Source organism: Neofelis nebulosa, chromosome 1 (genome assembly GCF_028018385.1).
Source record: "Neofelis nebulosa isolate mNeoNeb1 chromosome 1, mNeoNeb1.pri, whole genome shotgun sequence".
Taxonomy (NCBI): domain Eukaryota; kingdom Metazoa; phylum Chordata; class Mammalia; order Carnivora; family Felidae; genus Neofelis; species Neofelis nebulosa.
Window position 1 is genome coordinate 150,362,129 of NC_080782.1, and position 24,905 is coordinate 150,387,033.

The 24,905-nt window shown below is 48.2% G+C and overlaps 1 protein-coding gene and 1 non-coding gene across 2 annotated transcripts in view; one reads left to right on the top strand and one right to left on the bottom strand.

The window, feature by feature from the left end:
* The window catches only part of RASGEF1C (RasGEF domain family member 1C), an 87,711-nt gene extending 68,751 nt beyond the window's left edge, over positions 1–18,960 (bottom strand). The window contains exon 1 of the mRNA XM_058739716.1: positions 18,805–18,960. The gene's annotated coding sequence lies outside the window, so the exon portion shown is untranslated. The remainder of the gene's footprint in view (positions 1–18,804) is intronic.
* Positions 12,437–12,542, top strand: LOC131489490 (U6 spliceosomal RNA). The gene has a single exon (XR_009250602.1). It is a non-coding gene; the product is annotated as a U6 spliceosomal RNA (small nuclear RNA).
* Positions 18,961–24,905: the final 5,945 nt, after the last annotated feature.

Here is a 24,905-nt window from a genome sequence, read left to right on the forward strand (position 1 = left end):
GCACTTGTAGGACAGAGACCCTCAACTCTAAGATGCCACCCACTTTCTGATCACCATGATAGTTTGCTTCTTCAAAGCCAAGAGAAGAATCTCTCTCAGGCTTCAAAGCTGTCTTTTGGGGGACTCAGTTCATCTTTTAGGGTTCACCTGATTTGGTCAGACCCACCTAGAATAATCTCCCTTTTTCAGTAACTCAAAGTCAACTGACAAATCGCCAGAAATTTCTTCATATTCAAAGGTCCTTCCCACACTCAAGGGGAGGGGATTATCTAATGTGTATCTATTGGGGTGGGGAGAACCCTGGGGGCCATCTTAGAATGTTGCCTACCACAGAAACAAATTGTGGTATATCCATGCAATGGGGATCTTGCTCAGCAATGACAGAGATGAAGCTTTCTTTAAAAATTTTTTTAATGTTAATTTTTGATTATTTTTGAGAGACAGAGAGAGAGACAGAGAGAGAGAGAGAGGGAGGGAGAGACAAAGCATGAGTGGAGGAGGGGAAGAGAGAGAGGGAGACACAGAACGTGAAGCAGGCTCTAGGCTCTGAGCTGTTAGCACAGAGCCTGACTCAGGGCTCGAACTCAGGAACCTTGAGATCATGACCTGAGTCGAAGTTGGACACTCAACCAACTGAGCCACCCAGGCGCCCCAGGAATGAAGCTTTCAATACACACAACAATTTACAATGACCATGCTGAGTGAAAGTAGCTGGATAGATACATGGAACATTTTGTGGTGATGGTTTCATGAGTATTTACATATGTTTATATATGTTGTGAGTGTTTATTATACAACTATACAGATGTTTAAAAAATAACTAAAAAATCTGATATTTGATACAGTTATTAGAAAACATTTAAGTATGCTTTTCAACTTTTCTACCATTATTTTTATGAAATTTAAATTCAGGTCAATTATTTCTTAAAAAAATTTTTTTTTAATGTTTATTTACTTTTGAGAGAGAGATGGAGCACAAGCAGGGGAGGGGCAGAGAGAGAGATACAGAATCTGAAGTAGGCTCCAGGCTCTGAGCTGTCAGCACAGAGCCAGATGCAGGGCTCAAACTCATGAACTGTGAGATCATGACCTGAGCCGAAGTTGGATGCTCAACCGACTGAGCCACCCAGGCGCCCCCCAGTCAACTATTTTTGATGGAAACTTAACATTAAAATTGAGATGTGTGGTAAGCACTAAATGCACATCTGATTTTGAAGACAGTATGAAAAAGGCTATATCATTGTATTATATTGATCACAGGTTGGAATGGTAACATCTTGGAGATACTGGGTTACATAAAACAGGTTATTAATCTTTTTAAAAACATGCTTATTTATTTTTTTGATAGAGAGTATGAGTGGGGGAGGGACAGAGAGAGAGGGAGACAGAGGATCTGAAGCGGGCTCCACGCTGACAGCAGTGAGCACAACGTGGGGCTCGAACTCATAAAATTGCGAGATCATGACCTGAGCCGAAGTTGACACTCAACCGACTGAGCCACCCAGGCATCCCAAAATAGATTATTAATCTTAATTTCACCTTTTTTAATGCGGCCACAAGAAAATTTCACATGACTCACAGGACTCTGTGGTATTTCTACCGGACAGAGCTGGTCTAGATCAGAGTACTCGGTGAGGGCAAGTAGGGGGTTCACAAACAAGATCAACAACACCAGGAGACAGACAAATGCAGAAGAGGGGCCACTCTGCAGGACAAATGTCCCTGTTTCTCAAGGAAATCAGTGGATTAAAGACCAAAAAAAAAAAAAAAAAAACCCAAACAAAGCAAAACAAAGAAACAAACAAAGTAGAGGAGAGGGAGAGAAGGACAATTCCAGAATAAAGGAGGCTTAAGAGTCAAAAGATCGGGGTGCCTGCCAGCTCAGTTGGTTAAGCGTCCAATTCTTAGTTTTGGCTCAGGTCACAATCTTGCAGTTTTGTGAGTTGGAGCCCCATGCAGGGCTCTGTGCTGACAGTGTGGAGCCTGCTTGGGACTCTTTCTCTCCCTCTCTCTCTGCTCCTCCCTCACTTGTGCTGTCTTTCTCTCTCTCAAATAAATAAACTTAAAAAATTTTTTTCAAAGAAGTTAAAAAATCAAATGCAATGTGCAGAGCATGTCTTAGATCCTGGTTTGAACAACCCAAGTGTGAAAAGATATTTTTGAAGTCATTGAAGCATCTGATTATGGACTGGCTTTTAAACGATATTAAGAAATTGTTATCCATTCATTAGGTGTGTCAGTGGCATGGTGCTTATACAAATACAAGCCCTCCACACCGGAGTCACGGCAGGGAAGGGGCAGGCTGGGTGCACACATGGAGGAAAATGAGCTGTGAGTTTAGCAGAGGAGCTGGGACACGGGTACGTGGTGGCGGGTCATGTTTGCCCTATTCTTTGCATGTTTAAGTTTTTGAAATTTTCCATAAGAAAAAGTTAGAAGAGAAAAGAGGGGCGCCTGGGTGACTCAGTCAGTTGAGCATCCGACTTTGGCTTGGGTCATGATCTCATGGTTTGTGGGTTCAAGCCCCGCATCAGGCTCTGCACAGCTTGGAGCCTGGAGCCTGCTTTGGATTCTGTGTCTCCCTCTCTCTCTGCCCCTCCCTTACTAGTACTCTGTCTCTCTCTCTCTCTCTCTCTCAAAAATAAATAAAAAACATTTTAAAAAATTTTTCTAAAAAGAAAGAAAAGAAAAGAGAAGCAAGCCTATGACTTTCTGCCTGAAAGTCCCATGAGACATGGGTGCTGTGTGACCTTGGGCTGCCCTCCCTGACTGAGCCAGGGACGAAGACGGCAGCAGGGACACAGGCGTCCTCATTAAGGTGAGTGGCAACACTGCTGATCAGTTTATTACACGCAATGTGCATCTGTCAACAACTCTGCTCCTGAAATTGGTTACAGCCAATAACCTAATTTGTCCCCCACCCCCTTTACACTTGCTGTTTGCAAAATATAAGGACATTTTCCCCAGCAAACATTTCAGAACTGCAACATGCAGACACTTAAAGCCCTTTTCATCATCCAAAGTGCTAATACAATTTGGCTGCGTTCATGCAGAAACATCTGTTTTCAATCCGCAGGCCACCGGGGGCCTGCAATTCACGCCCGGAGCAGCTGTCACACACTCTGTCACCTCAGTGTCTTTAACCCTTTCCACAATCCCCTTGCACACATTCACACAAACCGCCAAGTGTGCAATGTTTGATTCTGAAGGGGCTTGTCAGAACAGCCCTGGTATCAGAACTGCTGAGCCGTGAAAGCCCCTGGCGTGGTCAGGACACAGTGCCCCTGGGTGACTGAAGGGCACCACCATTAAACTCGAAAGGACTAGAGACTTCATTTCTCTGGGGATATGTCACAATAGTGCGGGCCTTCGATGCACTATTAACCTCTGAGGATCAGAGCCAGCCAACCCCCGCCCCCCGCCATCACCTGCCCAGGGTGGGTCTGGGTGTGTGACCCAGTCTAGAGCCCCAGCCCCTTTCTCCTGGCTCCTCTGCCTGCTTCTGTTGTGTTTGTGTATGCTGAGGGTTGACAAGGAAGCCAGGAAATGGCTTAAGAAGGTAAGAAGGCCCAGGAGTGCCTGGGTGGCTCTGTTGGTTGAGCATCTGACTTCAGCTCAGGTCATGATCTCACAGTTCGTGAGTTTGAGCCCCACATTGGGTTCTGTGCAGAGCCTGCTTCAGATCCCCTGTCCAGTCCCCACCTCTGTACTTCCCCAGCTCACGTTCTCTCTCTCTCCAAAATAAATAAACACTAAAACAAAAAGAAGGTAAGAAGGCCCAGAACCCTCCCATACACCCCATGCCACACCCCCAGCCTGTGTGCATGCAGGTAGCGACAGTGGTCCAGTGTCTGTCCTCAAGCTGCACACAGCCATACTGCCCGAGTCTCTGATACTGGGGGCCTGGACCTTCCTCCCCTCCTACCTGACCACCAACATTCTGCCTGGGCTCCTGGTTGACCCCCTCCAGAGCAGCCGGGGCATGGGTGCCCCCAGGGAGCCTCCCTTGAGTTGTCCCCACCTGCAGCCCTCCTTCACTGGGGTGTGAGCTCAGGGATGCCCTGGGCCTGCTGCAGAGGGGCGGGGGCGTGTGGGGGCTGGTGACCTCGTGGTTGGATGAACTTAGTGGTCTGCCAAGGGCAAAGGGTGTCCCATAGCACAGACCAACATGAGGAGTATGGGAAGAAAATATGAGAACTCCTTTTAATATTTTGCATTCACTGAAAGTGATTTTGTTACATGGGCGCCTAAGTGGCTCAGTTGGTTAGGTGTCCGACTCTTAGTTTTGGCTCAGGTCATCAACTCATGGTTCATGAGTTCAAGCCCCTAGTTGGGCTCCATGCTGATGGTGCAGAGCCTCCTTGGGATTCTGGGTCTCTGTGCCCCTCCCTCACTCATGCTCTCTGTCTCTCTCAAAATAAACTAAAAAAAAAAAAGTGATTTTATTATGTAATGGTTGCTATGTAAAAAGATTACCTGTAACATATATGTTATGAAGCATGATAACAAGTTAGATGCCTAGAGGCCCTCCACCCAATCAGGCAGGGAAACATGATCAATCCCTCCATTTCGTCCACCTGGGCCATCCTCCCTACCCACCCCACTTCCATCATTCCCACTATCCGCAATTTTTAAAAAATTCATTAAGAATATTTTATCTAACTCATATAACTCAATAGCAAAAAGCACCCAAACAATACAATTAGAATGGATTAATTATGATTAATTAATGGTTAATGATCACTTACACTTTAACTTTAAAATTTGGGTTGAGGATCTGAATAGATACTTTTGCAAAGAAGACAGATGGCTAACAGGCACACGAAAAGATGCTCAACATCACCCATCATCAGGGAAATGCAAATCAAAAGTACAATGAGATTGGGGTGCCTGGGTGGCTCAGTTGGTTAAGCATCTGACTTCGGCTCAGGTTATGATCTCATGTTTGTGGATTTGAGCCCCAGGTCAGGCTCTGTGCTGACAGCTCAGAGCCTGGAGCCTGCTTCAGATTCTGTGTCTCCCTCTCTCTGCCCCTCCCTTCCTCGCACTCTGTCTCTCTCTGTCAAAAATAAATAAACATTAAAAAATTTTTTTAAAAAAGTACAGTGAGATAGTAGCTCACACCTGTCAGAATGGTTAGTATCAAAAAGACAAGAAATGACAAGTGTTGGTGAGGATGTGGAGAAAAGGGAGCACTTGTGTGCACTGTTGGTGGGAATGCAAACTGGTGGAGGCACTCTGGAAAACAGGATGGAGGTTCCTCACAAAATTAAAAATAAAACCACCTTATGATCCAGTAATTACACTAGTGGGTATTTACCCAAAAGAAACAAAAGCACTAACTTGAAAAGATATCTGCGCCCCCATGTTTATTGTATCATTATTTACAATAGCCGAGATATGGAAACAAACTAAGTGCCCACTGATGGACGAATGGATAAAGACAATGTGGTATGCCACCGCTAACATATCCTCAGTGGTGAAAACCTGAGAGCTTTCCCCCTGAGGGCAGGAACAAGACAAGGCTGTCCACTCACCACTTTTATTCTACATAGTACTGGAAGTCCCTCCACAGCAATAAGACAACAAAAAGAAATAAAAAGCATTGAAATTGGTAAGGAAGAAGTAAAACTGTCCCTATTTGCAGATGACATGATACCCTAAATAGAAAAGCCTAAAGACTCCACCAAAAAACTACTAAAGCTGATAAATGAACTTAGCAAGTTTGCACCATAAAATCAATGTACAGAAACCCATTGCACTTATATACACTAATAATGAAGCAGCAGTAAGAGAAGTCAATAAAATAATCCCATTTATAATTGCACAAAAAATAATAAGATACCTAGGAATAAACTTAACCAAAGAGAAGAAAGATCTGTACTCTGAAAACTATACAGCACTGATAAAAGAAATTGAAGAAGACAAAAAGAAATGGAAAGACATTCCATGCTCACAATTGGAAGAACAAATATTGTTAAAATGTCTATACTACCTGAAGCAATCTACACATTTAAAGCCATCCCTATCAAAATACCACCAACGTTTTTCACAGAGCTAGAACAAACAATACTAAAATTTGTATGGAACCAGAAAAGACCCTGAATAGCCAATGTAATCTTGAAAAAGAAAAACAAAATGGGAGGTATCACAATCCCAGACTTCAAGTTATATGACAAAGCTGTAGCAATCAAAACAGTATGGTACTGACACAAAAACAGACACATAGGTTAATGGAACAGAATAGAAAGCCCAAAGATAACCCCACAATTATATGGTCAATTAATTTTTGACAAAGGAGGAAAGAATATGCAATGGGAAAAAGACAGTCTCTTCAACAAATGGTGTTGAGAAAACTGAGCAGCTACGTGCAAAAGAAAGAAAGTGGACCACTTTCTTACACCATACACAAAAATAAACTCAAAATGGATTAAAGATCTAAATTTGAGACCTAAAACCATAAAAATTGTAGAAGAGAACACAGGCAGTGACTTCTCTGACATCAGTTGTAGAACCTTCTAACTAGATATGTCTCCTGAGGTAAGGGAAACGAAAGCAAAAACAAACTCTTGGGACTACATCAAAATAAAAAGCTTCTGCACAGCAAAGAAAACAATCAACAAAACTAAAAGGCAAACATACTGAATGGGAGCCTGCTTGGGATTCTCTCTCTTCTTCTCCCCCCACTCTCTAAACATTAAATAAATAAACATTAAAAAAATTATAAATTAAATTCCTTTAACAGAAATAGATTTTCTATTTCTCCTTGTGTCAGTTTTGGGAAGTTACGTCTTTTAAGGCATTTGTCCCTTTTATCAAATGTACTGGTATAAAGTTCCTCATAAAAATCTGTTATCCTTCTAATGTCTGTGGGATTTGGGTAACTTGTGTGTTCTTCTAGGCAGTCTTGCTAAGACTTGATCAATTTTATTAATCTTTTCAAAGGGTTTTTTCTCTTTTGCTTTCTATTTTATTTATTTCCTTTCTTGTGAGGTAATGTTTAAAAAACAACGTGGCACACACTGCCTGATAGATAGTAAGCACTCAGACAGGCACTCCTGGCTGCTTAGCACATGTCTGTCCAGTGGTCAGATGGATGGACAGCTGGGTGGCTCAGCAGAGTGGAGGCCCCATGAAGACAGAAGGAGCAGGCAGGTCACACCACCTAAATGTAAACATCTGAATGTGAACAGCCCTGAATGCAAACATCTCAGAAATAAACACACAGACCAAGCTCTAAGGCTCGCATGGTCTGGATGACCCTGTGAGGTCCCCTTATGTCCCTGAACCTCTGTTTTCTCATCTTTTTTATTTTTTAACTTTATTTATTTTGAGAGAGCGGTGGGGAGGGGCACCGAGAGAAGGGGAGAGAAAGCAAGCTCCGTGCTGCCAGCGCAGAGCCCGACGTGGGGCTCAAACTCAGGAAACTGAAAGATCATGACCTGAGCTGAAATCAAGAGTCACCTAACTGACTGAGCCACCCAGGTGTCCCGTTCATTTGTTTGTTTTTAAATCCAAACAGCATCCAAAAGCAACAGAGTTTGGCTAAATAATAATAATGAAAGGGTCACTTCTCTCTGATGCTTGGAGCACCCACACAGGGCCACCGTGTACCTGTGGCCTCAGGCACTTGTCACAGCAACCTCCGTCTGCTTCACGAAATGAGAGAACCAGGGTTCCCTGGGTGGCTCATTTGGTTGAGCATCGGACTCTTGATTTTGGCTCAGGTCATGATCTTGCAGTTGTGGCTTTGAGCCCTGCGTCGGGCTCTGTACTGACAGCTCGGAGCTCGGATTCTCTCTCCCTCTCTCTCTCTGCTCCTTCTCCACTTGCACTGGTTCTCTCAAAATAAATAAACTTAAAAATGAACAATATACTGACCAAATAAGTCAAGGAAATCTTTACTCTGCAGGGGGCAGTGTTTTGCTGGTTTCAAGAGGCTGCGCTCCTTCCCACTCTTGGTGAGATCTGTTTCGTGTAAAGCAGGAATTCACCAATTAGGATGATCCTGGTGCAGGATGGAAAGGCTGTTAACTGGCAATATTGGAGCCTGTGTTAGCTTTCTCCAAAAATAATAAAACTGAGCACTCCTTCCACCCCCAGTCATGGGCCTTTCACAGATTAGTCCATAAGACTCTCCCTGGCTGAGTTTACGTGGCTTGGGGTTTGGGGCATCCTTGATGGCCAGGTGGCAGTGGACTGGGTAGTAAGGCCTTCCAGAAGTCATGGAGACAGCGGCGTCTGGGTGGCTCAGTCAGTTGAGTGTCTGACTCTTGGTTTCATCTCCACTCATAATCTGTTTGTGAGTTTGAGCCCTGTGTTGGGCTCTGTGCTAACAGAACCTGCGTGAGGTTCTCTCTCTCTCTGCTTCTCTCTGTCTGCTCCTCCCCCGCTTGCACCTCTTTCTCTCTCTCAAAATAAATAAATAAATAAACTTAAAAAAAAAAGGAAGCAATGGAGATAGACATGACATGCATGAGAAGGCTCCTTTGGGAGCCCACAGAGCTCTGCTGGGCAAGGGAGCGCCAGGCCCCACTCTTGCTATTATTACTGAAAGTGACGCACACATGCTGGGTCTCCAGGAAGGGAAGGAAATGAACACAGAGTGGAGGCCTTCTCTGCACCAGAGACACTGCCATTATGAGCCCCATTTTGTGTCTGGAACGCAGGGTGATCCTGGGAGTGTAAGAGCAGTCCCCCAGCGAGGAAGCAAGGGGTTCAAAGCCTGGCTTTGGTGATGTGGGCATCTTCTGCTACCTCTGGTTCCTGGAGGAATCTTTGTGGGGTCTGCATGAAATGGTGAGCACCTTTCCCGAAAGAAGGAACCTGCTAAGGCAGAGCCTGGTGCATAGGCCAGGCAGCCTGCTGGGAGGGCACAGTGACAGGAAGGGGACCAGGAAGGAAGACAGGAGGGTGGGAAGGGAAACTGAGACCGGAGCCCAAGAGTACCACAGGACACCCCAGTAAAGCCTGCAGCCCCAAGGCCCTGGCCTCTTCTCCCAACAGCCCCTCCCCACGTTGCTGCTGGCCCCTGTCCAGCCCCCAGGAGGGTACAGGATGGGCTGGCAGAATATGGGGTGGACTTCTCTTCCTAGGTGTGCATCCTTGTCTGTAACTTTATTTTATTTATTTAAAAAATTTTAAAAATATTCATTTATTTTTGAGAGAAAGAGAGACAGAGCCTAGCAGGGGAGGGGCAGAGACAGTGAGGGAGACACAGAATCCAAAGCAGGCTCCAGGCTCTGACCTGTCAGCACAGAGTCTGACAGGGGCTCGAACCCACCAACTGTGAGATCATGACCTGAACTGAAGTTTAACGCTTAACCAACAGAGTCACCCAGGCGCCCTTATTTTATTTTATTTTATTTTATTTTATTTTATTTTATTTTTTATACATGTTTATTTACTTATTTTGAGAGAGAGAGAGAGAGAGAGAGAGCATGAGTGGGGTAAGGGTAAGGGGACAGGGCGACAGAGAATCCCATGCAGGCTTCATTCTGTCAGTGCAGAGCCCAATGTGGGGCTTGATGTCACAACTACGAGATCATGACCTGAACTGAGATCAAGAGTCTGACACTTAACTGGCTGAGCCACCCACGTGCCCCCTGTCTGTAATTTTAAAACAACTTCAACCCAAAACACTTTGCCTGAATCGAGTTTTGAGGAAAGAGTCCAACAAATCCAGATTATGGGAGAAAACTGATGTGGAGCCTTCATGACACCAGGAAAGACAGACAAACAATATGGAGGGACTGTGGTAGATTAAAAGACTTTAATAAACATGACAAACAAGTGCAATGCTTGATCATTGATTGGATCCCAGATGTAAAAATAAGGCCCAAAAGGACATTACTGGGGCCACTGGGAAAAGTTGAATATGGACTGTATAAGAGAAATGTTTTTGTGTTAATGTTTCCTGGGTGTGACACCCGACCTCAGGTTTTGTAGAACGTCCTTGTCCTAAGGAGATACTGAAACACTTACACTTAATGGCTCAGCTAAAGTTATGAGGGCTGAGATAAAACACACACTGCCAGATGTTAATGAGGAATAGATTGAAGTGGGGTGTACACCATTCCATACGAAGTTTTCTGAGTAAAAAGCTTGGGGGCATCTCCAAGTCCCTGTAGATAATGGCAGCCACCTAAAGGCAAACTTCTCCATACAGATTGACCAAGAGCGCAAATAAAACCACCCACACTGGGGCCTAGAGCGTGACCAGGAGACAGGCTGCTGCCCACCTGTAGTTGGTGTGAGCGAGGTGAGAGACCCCACCTGCAGAGCCCGCTCCAGAGAACCGCTGGCATGGCAGGTCGGGCAGAGACCAGGTGGGAAAGAGGAGCAGGGAACTGGGGCCAAGAATTTAGACAAAATGACACCAGAAGGAGAAAGTCCCACTAGAGTGGGGCAGTTCTGAAAGCAGATGTGAGACCAGGTGAGAGGCAGCACTGGATTCTGGGGGGATTCAAAAGGGACAGAAAGCGTGCAGGACCAGGGTTGGCTGTCTTGGAAAGGTCCTGCTTCTAGAGGATGTGGCTCAGAGGTGGAGGCCTTTAGAGGGTTGGGGGTAAATGGATAGGGTAAAAAAAAAAGTAGTATGGGGAAATCAAAGGCCTATAGAAGCAAAAGTGAATGGTAAATTTGGCAGACACCAAACCATCCCACACCGGGTAAGACTCCAAGTAAAGGAGTCCTTAAACCAACAGAAGAGGGCACTCCTGAACTAAGAAATCTGATGTTACCCAAATCCCCAAGGCTAGCCTATGATTGGTCTATTATTCCCACTACCTGCAAACATAAAGACATTTCTTTTTCTTTTTTAAGTTTATTTATTTATTTTGGGGTGGGGGGAGAGGCAGAGAGGGAGAGTGAGAATCTTAAGCAGGCTCCATGCTGTCAGCCTGGAGCCTGACACAGGGCTCAATTCCTCAAACCATGGGATTGTGACCTAAGCCAAAATCATTCATCAGACACTTAACCAACTAAGCCACCCAGGCTCCCCAAGACACTTCTATGTTAACAGAGGGTAACAAACAGTATCTATACAAAAGCAATATAAGGGGCTGACAATCATTCTCCCCACAAACTAATTTACATGGGAATAATGTAACACAGAATCCTGACTTGAATAGCCTTACGAAAGCGTCTGAGACGTGACAAAATACCTTACATATAAACTTGAAAACTCAAAACGGAAATGGGCACACACACAAAAAAGGTACACACAAAACTAGAATTCCCAAACTCAGGAGAGAAAATGAAAAACACAACATCATCTCAGAAATGAACACTAAACTAGACGCTCTTTTAGGGAGAATAGATTTGACTGAAATTTTAATAAAGTTCATTGAGGACATGAATGAAAACAACCATAAAACCAAAATTAAATAAAAACAGTAGCAAAGAGGATTATATAGAAAGTGATAGATACAGAAGATGGGCAAAAAAGATCTAGTGTATAGACATAGCATTGGAAGAAAAACAACATAATTAGCAGCATAATGATTTTCCAAGAAATCTTTCTGGAAATAAAAGCAGACTTGAATCTGCATAGTCAACTTCCCCCCCACCCCTTGCCCAGTGCACTTGAGAAAATCGATACCGAATGGGCAACTCCAAGATATTTCTTAGTAAAATGATCAGACTTTAAAGGTAAAGAAAAAAACAATCTTCTGGAGCTCCAGGAAAAATGATCAAGTGACTCATAAAAGGAAGAAAAGTGTGTTTACATCAGACTTCTTGACAACTGCATGTAAGCAATACAACCCAGAGCAACGTTATAATGAATTCAAAGAAAGCAAGTGTGAGCTAGGATTTTATAACCAGCCAAACTATCCTTCAGGTATCAAGAGGACAGAAAACAATGTCAACATGAAATGAATCAGGGAACGTCATACTCATGAGTCCTTCTTGAAGAACCTGTCAGAAGCTACACTTTATCAAACCAAGGAATGACTAGGAAAACTAGTAAAAATAACTATCAGCAAACCAAATCTAACACCATTGTGCTGGATGGACTAAAGCACCTGCCATCCCTATCTCCTGGAGTTCACGCCCTGGAGTGTGGATGGAACCATTGACTTTCCTCTAACCAACAGAATATGGCAATAAGCTCTCGTCCTGCAACTAAAAAAAGGTGAGTGTTGCTGGCAACTACATAGGTAGAAGAGCAGATCCATTCCTACCTCAGCCTCTAGATGAGGATTAGTCCTGGCCAACACCAGTAAGAACCCAGCAAAGCCACACCTGGACCTCACATCCAGATGGCTAACACAATCATATTGAAACATAATATATCATGCCCAAGTGGCTTCCATTTCAGGAAGGCAAGGATGGCTTAATATTCATATTTAATAAATTCTGTGTCTTATTGTTTGCCTTATCCTCTCATCCTGGACCTGGTATCAGGAAATCCATTAGTATGATTAATCTTATCGTGCTTGCCTTGGCAGCACATATACTAAAGTTGGAACAATATAGAGAAGATTAGCATGGCCCCTGCACAAGAAGAGAGGTAAGTTTATGAAGCCTTCTGTATTTAAAAAAAAGGTGGGGGGCACCTGGGTGGCTCAGTCGGTTAAGCATCCGACTTTGGCTCAGGTCATGATCTTGTGATTCATGGGTTCGTTTGAGCTCTGCGTCAGGCTCTGTGCTGACAGCTCAGAGTCTGGAGCCAGCTTCAGATTCTGTGTCTCCTTCTCTCTCTGCCCCTCCCCTGCTTGCATGCATTCTCTTTCTCTCTCAAAAATAAATAAAACATTAAAAAAATAAAAAAATAAAAAAATAAAAATAAAAGATTCATCTTATTAACGGTGCTAGGAGAAATACCATATAATTATCTCCATATAGGTCTTCAATGAAAATCAATATTCATTCTTGATTTTAAGAAACCACCCAATAAAATAGGAATTAATGTGCACCCCCACATATACATACATACATCTCCCTATCTCTGTTCTAAAGTCAGTACCTCTCTCTCTCTCTCTTTTTTGACATGCAAGGCAGAATGTTATTCACTTTTGTGTTGAACAGGGTAAAAACCACAAAATCTGGATTGACTTTAGGTAACAATAATTTAAAAGATAGAAAGCCCCTATTACAGAAATTTTTAAATTGACTATTTGACAATTTATACAATAAATGAAGAAAACTAACACTAGAACAGGCTAGGGATCAACCAACACAATGCAACATGTTAACACATGTGGCCAAAGGATGGATGTGTATCATCCATCACCTTCCATGTAACATCCTGGCTGGTGTTTGTTTTATTTTGCGGGGGGGGGGGGGGGTCGCTAAAGTCAGCATCTCCTGTAACAGGAGAAGTACTAGAGACTTTTTTTACTAACCTCAGGAACAAGGGAAGGAGGCCCATTATACCTAATATTTAATATTAAATGGGAAGGGTGTCAGGTAGCTCAGTCGGTTGAATGTCCAACTTCTGATTTCGACTCAGGTCATGATCTCTCAGTTCTGGAGCTCGAGCCCCACATGGGACTCTGTGCTGACAGTGTGGAGCCTGCTTGGGATTTTCTCTCTCCTTCTGTCTCTGCCCCTCCCCCACTTGTGCTCTCTCCCTCCCTCTCTCTCAATTAATAAATAAAAACTTAACATGTTTTTAAAAGTTTTTTTAAATGTTTATTTATTTTTGAGAGAGAGACAGAGCGTGAGTCGGGGAGGGGCAGAGAGAGAGGGAGACACGGGATCCGAAGCAGGCTCCAGGCTCCGAGCTGTCAGCACAGAGCCTGACTCGGGGTCGAACTCATGAGCCACGAGATCATGACCTGAGCTGAAGTCAGAGGCTTAACCGACTGAGCCACCCAGGTGCCCCAATAAATAAAAACTTAAAAAAATAAAAAAATATTGAATGGGAGGTATTTAGCCAATTTAATTAGATAAGAGAAAGCAAGTAGATGCATAAAAATCAGTAAAGAAGAAGTCAAACTATTTCAAGTTTCAGATGATAGAATCCCTAAACTCTCTAAAAGGATTAATGCTGAAACTAATAACAAAATAAATTCAGTGAGGTAGGTGCACACAAAACAGCACACATACACACACATACACACACTGACCCATTCTAGACAGGATGGAAGAAAAAAATTATAATAACAACAAACAAAGCCACATCCTCATGAATAAACTTAATAAAAACATGTGAGGAAAACTTCAAAATGCTCCTGAAAGTGGTCTTGAACAAATAAGACTAAATAGTATTTTTTTTATTAAAAAAAATTTTTTTTAATGTTTATTCATTTTTGAGAGACAGAGCACAAGTTGGGGAGGGGTAGAGAGAGAGGGAGACACAGAATCAGAAGCAGGCTCCAGGTTCTGAGCTGTCAGCACAGAGCCTGACGCGGGGCATGAACTCACGAACTGTGAGATCATGACCTGAGCCCAAGTCAGACGCTCAACCGACTGAGCCACCCAGGTGCCCCAAGACTAAGTAGTCTTGAACACACAGAAAGATGTTCCTTGGTTTTGGATAAGATGGCTCAACTTGATAACGGTGTCAATTACTCTGAAGTTTGTCTGTAAATGTGATATCCCAACAAAAGATAGTGGCCACACGCAGGAATAGCTAGGATGCCCTGACACGGAAGCAGACAGAGGAGGTCTAACTCTACCATATATTCAAACACAGTGATGGGAGTTGAGTTCAATCTCTCCCTCCTATTACAACAATTGTGGATAAAGCCCTTCCTTGTCGTTTGCACACACACGTGCAACATAATGACGCCTTTACAATGCCCACCATGGGGGACCAGCACATGAAGAGGCAGAGCTAGTGAGACAGACTGGAAAGCCCAGAATTAGGTCCAATGCATTTGGGTGTTTATTATATGACACGGGTGCATTTCAGATCACTGGGGAAAAGACAGCCTCTTCAATACATAGTGCTGGGATAGAGAGACACACATTTGGAAGAAGATTCAACTGGATCCATGAACCAAACAAGCATTAGAAAACACACGTAGGGATGGGGTGCCTGGGTGGCTCAGTCGGTTAAGCGGCCGACTTCGGCTCAGGTCATGATCTCGCGGTCCGTGAGTTCGAGCCCCGCGTCGGGCTCTGTGCTGACAGCTAGAGCCTGGAGCCTGTTTCAGATTCTGTGTCTCCCTCTCTCTGACCCTCCCCTGTTCATGCTCTGTCTCTCACTGTCTCAAAAATAAATAAAACCTTAAAAAAGAAAAGAAAAGAAAAGAAAACACACGTAGGGGCGCTTGGATGGCTCAGTCAGTTAAGCATCCAACTCTTGATTTAAGCTCAGGTCATGATCTCAGGGTTCACGAGTTCAAGCCCCGCTTGGGCCTTTGTGTTGACAGCTCAGAGCCTACGTGGGATTCTCTCTCTCCCTCTCTCTCTCTGCCCCTCCCCTGCTCACTCTCTCTCTCTCAAAATAAAAAAACGTAAAAAAAAAAAACCAAACATGGGTAGATTCCATACAATCAGATATAAGAACAGTCTTTCTAACTAGGATTCAAAATCTAGATGCAATAAAAGAATAATTAAATCAACTATGTGAAAATAGAAAGCTTTTACTGGCAAAACCTGCCATTAACAAAATTTTTAAAAAACTGGGAGCAACACTTGCAAAAAAAATAATAATAATAGATAAAGCACTAATCTATGTATTTAAACAAACTTCAATCCAAGGGGGAAAAAGGACCAAAAATCCAATAGGAAGCGGGCAAAATAGACAGGCATTTGACAGAAAAAGATAGTTAAGTGACTTGAATTCGTATACAAAGATGTCCAGTTGCATTCATAATAGAAAGGTAAATTAAAACACACTGAAATACTATTTCCTGGCTCTGAGAGAGGTTGCAGGGGAAACAGACACAGCCATTCACTGCTGGGGAAAGGGGAATTTGGGAGTAGCTAACAAAACAAATACATATTTATTCCTAGGAATTAAAGATACACCTTCACAAATGGAAACAACATGTATGTGAGGCTATCCTTAACCTACTGATTGTAATAACAAAGGCCTGGAACAAACCAAATGTCCCTCTGCAGGGCACAAGCCTGATACACACAAGTATGATACAGCCACTCCGTAGAGTAGGTCCTTGTACAAAACCAAGAGGAAAGTCTCTATTAACGGTAAGGAGACATTTTTAATTGCAAAAAGCAAGGTGCAAAAGAGATGGATATGTTAATTTTGTGATAACGCATAAATGGACGAATAAACCAGAAATGGTTTTAAGTGGTTACACCCAGTGTAGGAACAAGGAGGAAGAATCAGGGACCGGATTGAGACTTCTTGGTATAGCTTTTTTTTTTTTTTTTTTGAAATTTTGGCATTGAACCATGTAAATGTTTTACGTACTCAAAAAATAAAATTATATCATAAACACTAAAAAAACCCAAATCTCATGCAAACAGAAATAGCTGAAGCTATTGGTATAAACAAACTGATAACATGCTCACATAGGGCCGACTACACACCCAAAGACATCCTGAACTTGACCTGGTAGGTTTTGGTAAGCAGTGGTTTGGATGTAGTGACTCTAAAACTCTTTGGGATATATTCTAAGACTAAGCGAATGATTACCTATGTTGATGTTTGGGGAGAACCAGGTTCTTACTGTGGGAGGAAGATGAAAATACAAATTTTTAGTTAAAAAACAAAAACCTGATTTCTTGCCTCGGTGTACTGAGAAGGCCTAGAGACAATGACGCCAAGCACTCTGAGCACATTGAAAGTCCAGATACTAGTTTCTGAAGCCCACCCCCCACTCAGAGGTATGGAGGCTTCTTGGAGAAGTGGCTGACTCTAGGTCTGGGTCAAAATACAAGTGAGAGCTGGAACAACGCGCCAAGACCTCTAGGGACATGTCAAAAGGACGCAGAGAGACCAGCCTAAACACCCAGCCCAAGTATCCAGCAGCACCCTCTCTTATCTTTGTGAACTCCCGGCAGGTGCCCTGCTTCCACGGGGAGGTCTGAGAGCAGCGGGGGCCCACTGGGGACATGCCAGGAGTGGGGCAGTTGCTTTAGCCCAAACCAGGCTCCTCTGGCCACTACCGCTGGCAACCCCACCACCTGCAGAAAGCCCCTCCATACTCATGCCCTCCTTGCCCTGTGAGGAGGGAGGAAGCCTCCACGTGGCTGCAGCCCCACTGGAGTGAGGGTGACTCCACATTGGGTTGGTTTGCTCCTCCTCGAAAATCCTTGGTGGACTCCAGCAGCCTCCTCCTTGCTTACTCCCTATCCTGCCCCAAGTCCTCTCTACCCACTTGGGGTGGGGGGGGGCATCCTTGCAGTACACAAACTGTAATCTCTCCCCTTCCCCCCTCCCACTGGGACTGTGCATCGCACCCAGAGAAAAACCCAAACTTCACAGCTCTGTTCCAGCTCCTTCCACCCACCACCTGTGTCTGCCTCAGGGGCCTCGCATCTGCTGTTCCCTCAGAACTTTTCAGTGGGCTCCCACCTTGTAACTGCATCACAGCTAGTGGTCACTGCTCAGGGACCCTTCCTGATCCTCCCCTTACCAGGCTAAGTCTCAGCCCCCACCCCAGTCTCTCTCTCTGCAATAACTCTGTTTTGTTTTCTTCCTAGCAGGTATCCTCGGCCATGACCTCAGTCTTCAATTACTTGTTCAGCTTCCCTAAGCACTTACTGGGGCTGGGAGCAGACAGCACACAATAGGGACTCAGTGAATGCCCTGGGTGAGGGAGTGGACAAACTCACCCCGGTCACCAGGCATAACGGCTGGAGTATGGCTTCCGTGGTTGGAAAGCCAGCTTTGTCAATTCCTAGTCCTGTGACCTTGAATAAGTCCTGTCACCTCCCCAAACCTTAGTTATTTCCATGGTAAGATGAGGACATAGCTGTTGCCCGCAGGTAAGCCTCCCCAGGGTGCTTCTTGGGCTACTGAAGCCCAGCAGGTCATTTGCCTCAGGGGCCCAGGAGGCAGGAGGGAAGAGGCTGGGGTGAGCCCCTCCACCACGACCCCAAGCTGCCAAGTCTGCTCTCTCCACACTGCCCCCTATACAGAGCAGAGCATGGGACAGGGTTGGGAGCACACCTCACCACCTCCCCTCCAGGCCTGCCTTTCCCTACCTGAACACAGAGAGGAGTGGACTAGGGGTCCCCTGACCCTGTCCGCTGCCACCGTGTGAGGCACCACTCAGAATCCCAAGCTGACTCCACTGTCCCTGCAGGCTCTCTGATCGTAGCATTGATCCTTTCCTCAATCCGATCCCAGCTTCAGAGACAACACCCTCTTTCTCTCATTCACAAGCAACCGGCAGGTCAGCTGTTCCCATTTCATAGACCGGGAAACTGAGGTCCAGCGCGGGGTGGAGGCCTTGGGTCCAGGCTGGCTTTTTCTGCCACTCCGGTGGCGGCAGGAGGTGGCTGCTCACCCCGAGTGAGTGGCGGGGGGCTTGCAGCAGAGCCAGTCTCTCGCCCCGGCGGGCGGCCGGGGGGTGTGCCCTCCGCCGGTGGCCTCCCCGCCGCCGCCCTGGCGCACGCACCCTGCAGCCCCCTCCCGCCGTCCCCCCCCCCCCCCCCTCAGCCGCTCCGGCCGCACACTCCCGCGCGCCGCGTCTCCGGGGCCCGCCAACCGACCGGCCACGCGCACTGTCACCCGCGCGCGCACCTGTGCTCCGGGTCAGGCCCGCGCGTCCCCGCGCCGCGGCCCGGACGCCCGCGGTCCCCGCCCGTTCGCCGCCCCGCACCTCCCGCCTCGGCACCCGCGCCCCGCCGCCGCCCGCAGCCCCTCCCCAGCGCCCGCAGCCCCGCGCCCTTGCCCGCAGCGCTCGTGTTCCGCCCGGCCGCGCCCCCACTCACCGGCTCCCGGCGCGCTAGGACCCAGGGCCCGGCCCATGGGCAGCGCCCGTCGCTCTCTCTGCGAGCCGCGGCGCCTCGGACCCGGGGCGCTGCCGTCGCCCGCTGTCAGCGCGGCTCCCAAGCGCAGCCCGCCGTGCGCTCACGGCCGACCCCGGAGCAGCGCGGCGCGGCGCCCCCTCGCGGCCACACGGGGAAGTGCGGGCCGCGCGGGCCGCGGGGTGGGGCTGTGGGCGCCCTGGCCAAGCGGCGCCCTTGCAGCTCCTATCCTGGGGCCTCCGGTTCCGCGGGCCGCCCTGCCCACGCGCCTCTCCTCTGCTCCAAGCCTCAGGGTCAAGGCCGAGCGTCTAGCCCTACGTTCAGGGCCCTCCTTTGCTGCTCACCTCCCACCCCTGTGGCCAAGACCCACTATGAGCATCATTCGCTGCGCCTCCGAGCGTGGCTCCTGCTGGATTCTGCACCCGAACTGCCCCTCACTGACTTCCTCACCTGGCAAAGCTCTGGTACCCTAAGACCTTGGTTTACCCCTTTTCCTCATTGTTGGGCTCTGGCCACTCCTCTGGCCTCTCCTCCTTCTGCCATGGCCACTCAACTGTGGTTTGTGTCCCTGAGTCATGTGGGCACAGAGTGGGCATCAAGGGGGTGGGGAAGACTGCATGTAATCCCCCGACTGCCCTCCGTGGGAGAGGGACTGCAGGCCCAAGAACTGGCCGACAGGGAGGGTAGGTCACCACTCTGAGGACGCTGGGTGCTAGAAAGAAAATGGTGTGCTATTTCACTTTTAGAATGGTGGAGAGAACCTGAAGAGGATCTGGTGAAATTCCTCAACTGGCTCCACCTGGACATTGAAAGCTTCCTGGTTTATTCCAACATAGATGTCAGGACAGCAGTCCTCTGTATCAGTTGTAACCTGACCAATGAGATGTGGCAGCAAACCCAACCCAAACAGCTCAAGCAAAAATAATTTATTGGCTCATGAAGCATTTTTTTTTTTTTTTTAAGCCAGGGCATGCTGCTTTCAGGAATAGCTAGATCCAGGTGCTGAAACAATATGAATAGGAATCTACCTCTCCCATCTCCTAGACCCGCTGTAGCAGAATTGACCCCAGCAGCCTTGGGTTGACACCCTCAGAAAGAGCATACCTGCCTGATAGTTCTGGTGAGAGCCCGGGCTGCCACACACAGGCTCAGAGGAGCCTGGCTCAGGCCATTTCCAGAGACCTGGACAGTGAAGATCACAGGCCTGGGTGTTGCCTCCCTGGAGCTGGGGTGAAGTTAGGTCTGTGTCAACCCTGAGAATGGATGGAGTAGGGCTCTGTCTGCTCCAAGCATGTCTTGAGGGCTGTTTCCAGAATGCTGGACAAGTGAAAACAACAGAGTCCAGCCTGTGGCTTGCGTAGTTGGGGAAACTGAGGCCTGGAGTGAGTGAGCAGGTGCCTGCCTGGGGTGCACACATGTATTAGGGTTGTGGCTTGGTTGGACTGGCAGGGAGGCAACAGGGCCTTGGGACAGGACCAGGCCAGAGGCTGACCCCAGTGAGGCTGATGCCCAAGACCAATGTCAAGGGTCAGGCTGGGGTGAAGAGGCAAGGGGAGACAGAGGCAGGCCGGGGACGACGGCAGGTGCTGGGGCCAATCCTTAGGCTGGTGTGTTTGCTCCAATTCCCACCCCACACCCCTGGCCCTCAGGTGTGTTACCCAGAGGCATGCTGGGGGTCTAGGAAGAGAAGGTTGCAGGAGGGAACTTATAAGAGCTGGCCCACTCACCTGTGACATGCAGGGGCCAGAGCAGCCATGAGGGACCCTCTAACTGACTGTAGTTGCAGAGAAGCAGGGCAGTCTCTCCCTACCCTGTCCCGTCTCTTTGAGCAAAAGCCTGGGGGTGACTGATGCATGATTGTCCCGCTGAGTGAGGGGTGGGGTGCTGGGAGTCAGGGGACAGGGCCTGGGAGAGCAGCTGAAACCCGAAAGCAAACTTTTTTGTGGCCGCAGTTCATGTCCCAAGTGGGTGAGTGGGCGGGGCTCTGCCCTGTGATGAGAGAAGGTGGCCGTGTCCCCTCCCACTGCACAGGAGGTCAGGTCAGCGGTGCCCAGCAGTCCCTTGGGCTGAGTCTTGAGGCCAGCATGGATTTCTGGCCCAGGGTAGTACTGGCTGCTGGTGTGTATCCGGGCCCCGGGAGAGGTCTGGCCCAGTGTTGGTACCAGGTTTCCCCAGCCCCCTCCTAACTCCTCTGAGAACACACTGTCCAGCAAGGCCCCTTACCCTGCCCCGCCCCACCTACCTTCCTGCTCCCCAGAGTGTGGGGCCTGGGATGCAGGGGTAGCCTCCTGTGAGCTGTCAGCTCAGCTTACCTGCCCCCCACCCCCCCCCTGAGATATCCAGTGAATACTACCTGAAGCCCTGTGTGTGCCACAGAGAGCCCTGCCCCCTCAGAGCCCACAGTTTAGAGAGGAGACACTGAAAACTAACCATACAAACAGAAGAATAACAAAAGCAATCTTTTCAGAGAGTGCTTAAGTGCCATACATTAATCAGTACAGGGTCAGGTGGTGGAGCGGGGCTGGGACTATTTTAGAGGGGAGGCTCAGGGAAGGACCCCTCTGCCCAGGGCATGTAGGGTTTGGGTTGAGACCTGAATAAGGAGCCAGCCCCACAAAGTCTGTGGGAGGAGCGTCCCAGGTAGAGGGGATAGCAGAAGCAAAGGCCCTGTGGACAGTACATGGTTCTCACCTTTGTGAGGAAGGAAAGAGGCCGGGTGCCTGGATGGGAGAAGAGGGTGGTGGACAGAGCAGGATCCCAGGTGGAAGGAGGCAAGGCAGGTCGGGGCCTTCTGGGGCATGAGAAGCTGGGATTCTGGCCCAGGGGAGGCGATGTGCTGTCCCCAGGTGTACTGGTCCTGGCACCCATGAGCCCTTTCTGGCACCCCGTGGCCCAGATGGTACCTGTCACACACAAGCGACTCTGAAGCCACCTGAGTTTGCTCCACTAGCCCAGCACTGGGATGGCAGGGCTGGGGTCCTTGTCCCCTGAGGAGGCTGCCCCTGGAGCTGCTGTACTGAGGGTGGGTGAGAGGGAGGGGGTGGTGGGCAGGGGAAGGAGGCTGGGGGAGTCCTGAGAGTTATTGCTGGGGGAGAAGCCACTGGGTGATGGAAAGATGACAAGGATGTGTGAGGGGTGACAGAGGCGCCTGGAGCCTGGCCAGAGTGGACAGGGGGCCTTCTGAGACTGTGGGGCCAGGGCGGCATTTGGGGGACGCCTGGAGGCGGCCAGATTTAGGGTTGCAGGGCCTGGTGTGGCCGTCATGGGTGACAGAAGGAGACACCAGGGTTCCAGTCGCTGCAGACACTCAGCCCCTGGACCCTGGGAGAACTGTCTGCCCCAACTCTTGGCTCAGCCAGAGCAGGTGACTCAGGGAGGAGCCTGACACCAAGAGGGACTTCTGAGCAGTGTCACCAATAACCTCAGAGAATGGTGAGGACAGAACTCTGGGCCCTGGCCCGTGTGTTTATTAGTGTAACTAACTCGTAACTCATCTGTTCTTGGGTCTGGGAAAAATTCTTCAAATTTACTATAAGAGCAAAGCTCCAGGAAGAAGTCATCATATTGGCAGCCACTAGTGGGGGGCACTGTTAGGGACTGAATGTGTCCTCCCACCCCCTGCAAATTTACATGTTGAAATCCTAAACACCAAAGTCATGGTGTTACAAAGAGGTGGGCCTTAGGGAGGTTACTAAGTCAAGAAGATGAACCCTCATGGGGTGCTTGAGTGGCTCAGTTGGTTAAGCGTCTAACTTCAGCTCAGGTCATGATCTCATAGTTTATGAGTTCAAGCCCCATGTTGGGATCTGTGCTAACAGCTCAGAGCCTGGAGCCTGCTTCAGATTCTGTGTCTCCCTCTCTCTCTACCCGTCTCCCTCCTTTGCTCATACTCTGTCTCTGTAGCTCTAAAAAACAAATACACATTAAAAAAAAAAAAAGAAGGTGAACTCTCATGAATGGGATTCATGCCTTTATAAAAGAGACCCTGGGGCACCTGGGTGGTTCAGTCGGTTGAGCATCCAACTTTAACTCAGGTCATGACTTCAGTTCAGGTCATGATCTCACAGTTTTGAGTTCAAGCCCCACATCAGGCTCACTGCTGTCAGCACGGAGCCTGCTTCAGATCCTCTGTCCCCCTCTCTCTGCCCCTCCCCTGCTTGTGCTCTCCCAAAAATAAATAAATAAATATTAAAAAAGAGAGAGAGAGAGAGAGAAAGACCCCAAAGATTTCCCTTGCCCCTCTGCCTTGTGAGGGCACAGGAAAAAGATGACCATCTATGAACCAAGAAGCAGGCTCCCACCAGAACTCAGTGATACCCACACCCTGATCTTGGACCTCCAGCCTCCAGGACTGTGAAAGAGAAGTTTCTGTTGTTTATAAGCCGCCCAGCCCGTGGTACTTTGCCACAGAGGCCTGACTGAACTGAAACAGTCACATTCGATTATTGTTTATAGACCAGGGCCCTGACTACCCACCGATTCCCACTGGGTGAGGACCCGAGAGAGAGAGTGAGTGTGCACATATATGTGTGCACTTGTGCTGTGTGTTCCATGTATGTACATGGTGCACGTGTGTGGTGTGTGTGTGTGGCTCGTGTCTGGCATGCACGTGTTGGGGGGACACATGTGGGTTTGATCCCCTGCTGGGTCCTCCAGCACAAGGCTCCAAACAGGGCTGGTCTGAGGACAAGGGCAGGCATTACAGGTGGGGTCCCCCGGGAAGCAGAGCCTGAGACGTTAGTGCAGGTGGTTTATGTGGGTGGGGAGCCAGGGAGGACAGAGAGGGCTAAAGGGGGAGGGGGGACAGCCCACACAGGGTGCATTATTAGGATGGTTCCCATCATGGGTGTCACAGGCCCAAGCTTCAGGGAGCTGCGTAGGAAATGTCTTCACTTCTCCCGCTGGGCAGAGGCTTATCTGTGTCTCCTGACTTCCTGGTGGCTCTTGCATGAAGGCTGAGCAGACTTCACATCTGAAGCAAAATTTCTGAGGCTGAAAAGCAGAGCGTGAGGTGGGCCTCTCCTGGCACATGCACAGAGCTGTCCACCCAGCTCGGAGGTAGGCGAGACTCAGCGCAGGGTGCAACGCTTGCCTGCAACATGTCCCCTGTCTGGGAACCCTCAGGTTCCCTCAGGTGCCACGTAAGGGTCACATGCTCACCCCTCCTCTTCTGCCAGAGTCTCCTGCAGGCAGCACTTCCGCCAGCCTGGGTGGCCACTAGGGGCACCCAGTGTCCCACAGGCGTGCACTGTGGTTCAGAGGAGCCCTTACAGGGTCCCGGAGGCAGCCTAAATCTGCAGGCCTGTGAAACACCTCCTGAGGGTCTTCAGCCTCCAAGCTTGGGGCACAGTTGCAATGTAACAGGCCCGCAGGGTTCTTGGGGGGACTAATGGCATAAACGTCCTGTCTCCTCCAAGTGCTCCTGGCACTTGCCACACCGGAGACCTCACTTGTCCAGGCTGTCAAATGTCCCTGTGCAGAGGCATCACCTGGAACTTGAGGAGAGGCGGTACCCCAAGACCCCCATTGAGACTCGGGTTTGGGGGGTTGAGATGTCCCCCAGTCTGTATGTGTCACAAGAGCCCCAGGTGACACAGATACAGGCAGAAGATGGGGCACACTCTGAGAAGTGCTGATGGCCAGGGGTACAGAGTGATCACCCCATTTGTGGCAGGGAGAGGAGAAGCCACCCAGAGATGTCCACATCCTAATCCTTGGAATCTGCAAATATTTGCTCTTATACAGCAAAGGGGACGTGACAGGTGTGATTCAGTTAGGACTCTGAGACGGGGACCTTATCCTGGATTATCTGGGGGAGCCCATGGATTCGCATGGGTGCTTGAAAGCAGAAGATAGGCAGAAGACTCAGAGAAAGAGATGTGTAGACGGAAGCAGAGTCAGAGAGATGCCAGGCTGCTGGCTTGAAAATGGAGGAAAGGGGCCATGAGCCAAGGACTGTGGCCAGCCTCTGGAAGCAGGAAAAGGCAAGGAGCAGATCTTCCTCCTAGAGCCTCCAGGTGGAACTCGCCCTGTGAACACCTTGCTTTAAGTCCACAGACACCCAC